Source organism: Lolium rigidum, chromosome 3, assembly GCF_022539505.1.
Source record: "Lolium rigidum isolate FL_2022 chromosome 3, APGP_CSIRO_Lrig_0.1, whole genome shotgun sequence".
Taxonomy (NCBI): Eukaryota; Viridiplantae; Streptophyta; class Magnoliopsida; order Poales; family Poaceae; genus Lolium; species Lolium rigidum.
The window spans coordinates 176,625,995-176,634,934 of NC_061510.1; the positions used below are offsets into that span (position 1 = coordinate 176,625,995).

At 46.0% G+C, this 8,940-nt stretch overlaps 1 long non-coding RNA gene across 4 annotated transcripts; it reads right to left on the minus strand.

Annotated features, from left to right (window-relative positions):
• Positions 1-4,294: 4,294 nt before the first annotated feature.
• LOC124698702 lies at positions 4,295-7,286 on the minus strand. 4 transcript variants are annotated; one of them, XR_007001056.1, is made up of 5 exons: positions 6,857-7,286; positions 6,597-6,641; positions 5,927-6,046; positions 4,920-4,971; positions 4,295-4,745 (listed from the first exon to the last, which is right to left on the minus strand). It is a non-coding gene; the product is annotated as an uncharacterized LOC124698702 (long non-coding RNA). The 4 variants fall into 4 exon arrangements; XR_007001055.1 differs by having other exon boundaries at positions 4,295-4,971; XR_007001054.1 differs by having other exon boundaries at positions 4,920-6,046.
• Positions 7,287-8,940: the final 1,654 nt, after the last annotated feature.

Sequence of the window (8,940 nt, forward strand, 5' to 3'; positions counted from 1 at the left end):
GCTATGGGAAAGCATTTATTTAACTTAGATTGTCAAGTTTGGGTATGTTTGATTCCTTCGAATTGTGAATTTCTCATGATCTAAATCACTAGATAGCCATTGTTTACTTGTGGTCAATTAGCCAAACTTCAAAGTTTGTTCTATAACCTTTTTTGTATCTTATTGCCTAGAGGTTGCTTGATCAAACCAGTATTGAAGGCAAAGAAATGCAAAGCTATGCTCGTAGTATGTGTTTTCATTGCTGGCGTTTGATTTCGGTATCATTTCTACTACAGTACTTATTCACCATCACATACTACACTTGCCCTGCTGGTAAGAATTTGCAAAGTAGATAAATCATTATAGTGTTGAGCAAATTCTTAATCAAAACCAGCTTTAGTTCTCAGTTTAAATTCAAGAGTATGGTTATAAACAAAATACATATTGACCCTACTTATTTATCTAGACATTTTATTATTATTGTAGAAATATAACGAAAGATCATTCAACATATGTACACTGTCAAGATTTGAAATAGAAGCTGTCTGTTCAGCTTCATTTGCTCGGTTTCATACATGGATTTCCTTATGTCTTGCATTTTTTGCCGACAATGTTTCTGTTAACAAAATGGGAATTTAACAAGGGCAAACTACGTCAACCATGGTATGAATTTGGATTTTCTGGTTGGTGATTATATTACTTGTATTTTGTTGAGGTTTCTCATATTTTAGCAACACTATATTAACACATGTACCACTATACACTTTCATGTCCATTACTTTAAATGTTTGACGCATATGCTATGAATTGCAAATATTTTAATTTAGTCTAAATTTGTTGGACCGTAGCAACGCACCGGCATTCAACTAGTTTTATTAGACAATCTATTTACGGAGATTACACATATGATCACCACACAAGACAAATATTTGTGTCAAGCAACTTTGCACAAGGAAACTCACAAGAAGTAAAACTACAAGTTCACCCTTGGAGAAACCTGTGCCTCACCGAAACATCGTCCATCTTCCTCCACCATCACCATCGTAACGCTGGAAAAAGATGCGAACAACCGCCACACCTAGATCTGGGAGAGCACCATCACATTCAAAGATGCTTTTTGAGCCGATGAACCGGGTCGTCGTAGAGGACGAGCCCGAGACTTTGTGGCATGTCAGCCGGGGATCTTCCACGTGGTCACCAGATCCCAACGCCGCTATCTTCCCCAGACTCACTTGAAGAAGACGAACGCCGCCGCCTGCCGTTATCCTTATACCCAACTGCAAGACACTACACATAACTGCAGCAGCCAACGCAAACCGCCACCCGCGAGAGTGCCGAACGCCAGCCACCAGACACGAATCTCACCATATCCAAAGACCGGCGAGAAGACCAGGCCACCTGCCTCCCGACGTCACCGATTGGAGCGACGTTGGGATGGAGAAAGAGCAGAGGCAAATTATTCCGACGTGGCGCAGTCTCCTCCATAGAACAGCGCCCCAAGAAAACAATTAGCCAACCCAAACTACGGGCCGGAGTGCGGAGCCATTGGGCAAAGTTTTTTTTAATCTGAGGAGAGGATGGTTTTATTTTGTGTACTAGTTCATGACATTGATCTACCGATGGGTTCGACGATGCTAGTGCCAGTTGGAGGAGGATGTCAAGGCCTCGTTGCATACACCAACATAGGATACGAGTTCAGCTACGGTCTTTTAGCATGCTCGCACTTCAGACACTAATTTTGCGTGTTTAGTTTATCATCACCATTGTGAATAATATACAACAGATTTTGGTAATATATGACACAATCAGGATGTTTAATTACCACTGTATGTGAATAATGATGGTATATGTAAGATCATAAGCTTGTGAATTAGTTGGATCTAAGAGCACCTCCAGCCGTCTCCTCGACAAGATCCCATGTTTTTTCATCCGGCCGGCGTCCACGGTTTCTCGTTTTCACCCGGATTTGGGCTTTCATCCATCCGGCGAGCCAATGTCAACCCCGCTCCCCCGGGGCATGCTCGGGGAGTCCGGAGGAAACAAAAGCGTGGGAATCGTCGAGGAAAGCTTCCGCGCACCTGGTGGCCTCGATCTGTCAGCGAGAAGAGAGATCGTTGTCCTCATCGCATTGTCTTTCGCGCGCTGTAAAAGCCTGTCGTCGATTAGTCATCGCTCCGACACGCGGCGAATTAATGTCGCCTGCTCCCCTCTATTTATCGCGGAGCTACCACGCCTGCTCGCATTCACCACCGCCGTTCCACCTCTCTCCCCTCCCCTCTCGTCCAAAAAACGTTGGCTTCAATGGTGGATAGGTTCCCTGACAACGGTGCGGCGAACAACGGATTCGGCCGACGGTCCCTCCATCAGTGGGAGGCTGTTGTACATGGACGGCTACCCGGCTCCGCCGGAATTCCGCGCTCCTGGAGGTTGGCGGCCGAGTGCGGGAGGCGTGCCAATCCTGCCACTGCCGCAAGGCGACGCCTTGGTGCCGGAGATCGAGGCGGAGCTCGCCACCATGAGCGACGAGCAGCGTGCCGCGGAGCGGTTCTTCCCTGAGAACTACGCGGCCTGGACGGAGTACTTCCGCCAAAGGTACGAGTGGGAGCTAGCCTCCTAAAACGGTCCTCCTCCCCCTCCCGCGCGGAACAACACCGTAGGCCGCCCCCGTTGGTGGAGCGCGCTGGGCCGCACGCTGGAGGCCATCCTCGCGCACATCGAGTGCGGCAACTACCCCGTTCTGGAGATGCCGCCGCCGAGGCTGGTGCCCTCCGTGTCGCCACGACACGGGAGCTCCTGGATGCCACGGTGCATGGCGTCGTCTTCGTCATCAGGCTCTGTGTCAAGATCGGCGACGAGGTCGTATGGATCGACTCCACGTGCGACGCCGAGGAGCGGCCTGCGCCCCGTCAAGACGGAGCCCGCATCTCCGCTGAGCAACCGAGGACGCAGCACCGGCGCCCTCGTCATCCGCGAGGGCGTGCCCGCGTCTCCATCACGCGGGCGGAAGCGGAAGACGAAGAGGGAGGCCGCAGAGGCGACCGACCACGCCACCGAGCAAGCCGCGGCCGCGGAGGAGGCCGCGATCCGCGAGGCGATCGCGAGGTCGGCCGAACGACCTCGTCCCCACTAACAACGCCACGCCCATGGACGCGGCTCTCACTCGGTCCGAGGAAGGAGTAAGAGAGGGAGGAGGCGGAGCAGCAGCGCCGGCTGTTGGAGGAGGCGGCCGCGCCGCGCCGCACCCGCACCACTCATCAAGCTAGAGGACAGCAGCGACGACGAGTGGTACCGGCCGTCGTTGTCGCCGCCGCGCCTCGGCGATCCTGGCCAGGGTTCGAGCTGTTGGGGAGCCCCCGACCAGAGCAGCAGCCAGCAGGCGCCGTCCAAGGACGACGATGACTCTAACGACGGCGAGGACGACGGCGGCGACTACACAACGTTCTACCTCCATTTCGGCATGTAGAACGCCGTGTTTTATGTTTACTTTATGTGTTTCCCTTGCCGAATTTAAATATATTACGAATTCGGCCTATATATGTACGAACTGGTCTACATATGTTAAATATCTCTAAATTTAGGCTATGCTTGAACGAATTTCGTCATGTTCACAATGAATTCGCCATATCATCGAAATTTTCCTGGGTCGCCGCTGGGAAAATAGGCCACCCCAGACCGAAATTTACATCCATCCGGTGCTATTTAGTGACGGATTTCGGTCTGGAAGCCCCAACAACTAGAGGTGCTCTAAAATGCATGATCTTCCCGGCGTTAGCAGCTGTAGTCCTCCATGGATGAATCACTTGGGTTAGTCCATTGGTTAATGCCTTCCCGACGCTTAAGTGATGTGGTCCATGTGGTTTACTTGGTTGGACTTGATATGTGTTTTCAGTTAATCATCGCTGATTGATAATACTAGATTTAGATGTGCGCCTTGGCGCACGGCCCCGTGGAATTGACGTTGTTTCATATTTTCTGTTGGAAAATTGATGTTATGTTTTTTAGGTTTTTACAAAACAAAGTTGATAGGATGAAATTAAGATAAAATGAAAATCTATTATAAGAGTATAACCGGAAAAATAGGATTAGCCTCAGCAAATCTGCAAGTTAAACAAAAGGGTAGCCGTAAAAATGGGCAGCCATATAATTATAGAGCAAATAGAGTAATAAATATGTTACACACGACAATCAGCCAATCATTGGGCAGCCATATAATTATAGAGCAAATAGAGTAATATGTTACACACGACAATCAGCCAATCATTCATCCTTACAACACTTGCATGCAATTAGATAGACTCAATATGATGAGCGATACTGTTGTAAGACTTTATGTCAATTGTTTTCCAATAAAGAGCAATATGGTAATATTAAAATGATACAAATTATACAGGCATCGCTAGCTCCTCTTCTAGCCAAGGAAGATGAATAAGTCTAACAAAATACTTCTCGTAGCTCCAGGCAAATTGTGCAATCATAATACTTGGCCAATAAATAGCCGAACAATTAAGAATCTATGCTTCCTCTAGCCAGGTGACAATAACCCTTTGGTGAAAGTATTGCACGTAAAATTTGTATACTAATTAACATATTTTAAATAGTAAATTATAATTGTAGTACTTTGTACGTAAAATTTGTCTGGTGGGAACACTTCAGTCCACAAACTTATAAAATGCAATCAGTTAAATTGTCAAGCCTGTCATGTTCTAAAATCCCCAATTCCATATCGATGAGACGCTGAAAGCCCACGAGGCGACAGAGAAGAGAGCCTACAACCGTGGCATAGAAGACGATAGTGGCGAATGTTAGCCGCTTCTCAACAAAGTCAATTGTTCACTCCAAATCAACCTAGTAGAATTAGAGTATATGATGGCACTAACCGTGTGCCATAACTCACTCCCCAATGGTTAAACACAACATGAATAATACATAATCGTCGTTACCTTTCGGATTGGTGAAGCCCTTGGAAACTGTAATCACCCACAAATATTTGACCTGCAATCAAGACATAACCAAATATGAGTATGAAAAACTCACTCATGTAATTTGGATACAGACTAAGAATCAGGGAACATATAATAATAATAAATTTTCTCGAGGACATCATCCATAAAAGGAAGCAATCTATGGAGATTTCATTGACAGAAAGCACTGTCAGCCTCAAGAGTAAAGTCTGTAGACTTAAATCACATCATGGTATTTTTTTTTGGGCAGCATATGTAATGTAAGATAACATGATAGGATCATATATAAGCTGCTCGTACTACAATTGCGGCATGCATGGTTATTTACCAGCTAAGAATGGAAGGCAGTACCCAATAAATAAATAAATAAAGCACATCCAATCAATGAGAATGAGGAACATGTGTTGGTATATCTGTGCCACAAAATTAGTTATAGAGATGCAGTTTATTGCATAAGAGTTTTTTCTGTCATTGAAAGCTGAGATTTCCACATATGACCAGTAATGCAAGCCTTATGCTGACGACAAATAGTTTAGCGCCACTAACTATATTACCAAACATTGTAAAATAACAACCACGATAATATTCAATAAACAATCGAAGGGATCAATAGTTGAGAAAGCGAGATAAATCCAGGAAGTGAAGGCGTGTTTATGGCTTACAAAAATTCTTTTGAAGGTCCTAAATTCAAACACACATATGGCATACCCAAGCAGTCTCAAAAAAAATCATATAGGGAGCTAAACATAAAAGCTGGGACAAAAAACTATTAAAATAGAAGGATAATCCTGCTAGTATATACTGACAATAGAACTGCAGAATTCTGGACATGTCATATCTCTTAGAATTTTCTGCTTCTTTAATTTATGAAGTTCACTGATCCTTGGCTCGGTCATGCCCAACCTGGATTTCCAACAGGATCTTTGGTCTACAATGGAAAATAGCAAGGTGCAATATGATGCAATTATTTGCATGCCCATAAGTACCTGAAAATAGCTTGATCCCTCCCCTTTTTCCAAACAACTGCAAATTCCCTTCTTCCTAATCTCTTCCTTCCCAACTCTTTGTCTCCCTAGTGCTTGGCTCCCCTATGCGATGGCCATGGCCTGAGAAATTGTTAGGAAATAAAATAGAAGTTGTTAGGAAACCAACTTTCATAATTTGCGACTGAAGTTTTAGATCTGGATATTAGCTATAAAAATGAACTGATTCTAATAAGTAAACTGCGTTAATATACATCAGGTAGCAGCTCATGCTTACTGCCATCATAGCAGTACCACAAATGTTGAGATGCAACCATGGAATGAACGAAAGTGCGTGCAGTGACCAGTGGTGCAAAAATTCCGGGTTAAAGTTAAGATAAGTGGTTCTAACTGCTCTCAATCAACACTAAACTTAATGATTCGGTGTGAGTTTTTACAACTCCCTGACCATATATATAGTAATCCTAAAATATCGCAATATACTTAGCAAAGAAGCTAGAAAAATCCATGATAAGAATCTTTTGAAACTCAAACTAAGATTGAGATTCGCTGAAAAGCATGATCAATACTCGCAAGAAATGGGACAATGCAGCTGACTCATATGAGCACCAACAATATAGAATGGATTCCTCACACTCTCAAAAGCAACCTCCTTGTTTCCCAAAATCCTTACCATGGCATTATCCTGATTGTGGCATCCATAAAACCGCTCCAAACACTGTAAAACGTGAAATGTAATTGGCGTCATACTTCTGAAATGCACATGACCAAAAGAAAGGCGCATGAAAATAAAGGCATTGAGAATGCACATGAACAAAAGAAGGGCACAAGAAAATAGAGGCAGTGAGCACATGGACACAAGAACGGTACATGAAAGGAAGCATCCAAAAATCATACTAAAAAAGTATCCAACGTCAAAATACACTTAAATACCTCTAACCATACGCTTGAACATAGGAATCATCACCAATATAACCTAAAGTGCCTTCAAGCTTTCCCTCTGATTGTTCCCTGGAGGGGATGTAGGAAACCAGTAATCATTTGATATAAACAATAAATGTTGAACAATTCCAAAACAGGGGCCATGTAAGCATAAAGAAAAATAATGCTGACTAAACATGAACCAACCGACAAATTACATAATAAACTCAAACATCAAGTAGTAAATCCATCATTTTTGTTATGCAGTTTCCAAAGCAGAAGAGACAAGTATCCGGTGACAGTGAAAGCGTATAAACAATAATCTACAGCTCCAACGTTTACCAATAAATAAGGTGGCTGATACAATTCAAAGATGTCCTCAAGTCCTTGTTTCGGGTGAGCGGCCCTGGCCAGGTACACAAATAATGGAATCGTTCTCATTTCAAATTCCATCAATTTCTCCTATAAGAGAATATCACCTAGAACTCGCTAGTGAAGGTATGTGGCAAAACAAAATAAGAAAGAGTTGTTCAAAGAGACATATATTATGCTTCCCATTCCAAAACTAAGATACATGCCTCACCTTTCTCCTTGAAAAATAACACACAACAATTTACATCTCTCCTTGAAAAGTAGAATACATGTCTCAACTTACCTCTCTTATTTGTACCGATATAGTAATAAATCAATGAGCTAACAATGCACTGGTATTTGCAGTTTATGACATCAGTAGAATCTGCAACATTAACTTTAATGTTAAGGGATGAATGGATCATTCAATAAAACGGAACAAACCCTCTTGCAATAGCCTATCCTCCAATCTGAACCATCAAAGTAATGCTACACGGTCTGAGCACAGAAAGAAAAACTAATTTCTGTAGAAAAATGAACACTAGCTGACAAACCGTGCAATGAAGGGGAATGAGAGGATGGCCATATGCTTGTTCTCATTGCGGATGTCCTAGATGGACTCAAACAAGGGATAATGGAGAGGGTCTTATGCGAGATGATATTCCAGTACAGCAGTTCCTTCCAGTGCTGCCTACACTGCCTGGCACCGCCTGCTCTCTCTCGCGGAGCAAGCTGCTGCTGCTTGCCTGGCGAGCCCCCTGAGAGGACACGACGAAGAACCTGTAAATCAAATTAAGATATGTTGTAGTACTACAAATTCGATATTGTTAAAAGCGAAACATGGCCAAATCGACCTCCCTGACCGACAAATCCTAACCCAAACAAACCTTTTAGCAGTCAACGACATCCATCCACCAAGCGCAGAAGTGAACTGGCCGACTTCTCGAGCCCCGTCTCCACAACCCTCGCCTGCAGCTCGGTCGGGAGGATGGAGAGGCAGAGCGACGGTGCGGCCCGCGCCCCTTTGAGGGGTGAGATGGAGCGGCGGCGGCCGACAGAGACGAGCCTTGCCGAGGTGAGGACGAACGCCTGCGGTGGTGCCTGCGGCTCCTTCCGAGATCCCATCCCCATCGGTCCGGCTCCGTCCTGCTCGACAACAGCTCCCGCTGCGGCTCATCCAAGAAGATGCGGGGACTGAGGAGGAGCTCGAGCGGGAACTGGGGAAGAGCGAGGCCGAGACGCGGCCGCCGCCTCTCGCGAGGAGGAAGACGAAGAGGAGAAACGGAGGGGCGCGGACGTCCTAGCTCGTACGCCGCCTGTTCTTCCATGCGCCAGCCACCGGCCATGCGTTGTTGCAGCGGCGGCTCAGCGCTGCCCTCTCGCGTCGTCCCTGCGGAGACTGGCCGCGCCGCCCTTTGCCCGCGTCGGCGGCCCGTGCCGGAGGTAGGCCGTGCCGCCCGTCGCCAGCGCCGGCGGTCCAGAGAGGGACGTGGTGGAGGCAGAGAGGCTGGCGCCGGCGGCCGCGCACGTGTAAGCAGAGGTGGAGACGGGGAGGAGTGGGGATTGGGGGAGAGGACGCGCGACGATTCAGCCGGCGGCTAGGGTTTCCATTCGTGGATGCTCTTTTTTTTATATGTCTCAGTGAAGAAAAACGGACGGTCGAGATTCGTCTTAAGAAAGATCCGACGGCTCACGTGCGAGAATCGCTGTGAAGCCCCCTATGGGGGCATCATATATACCCCTGG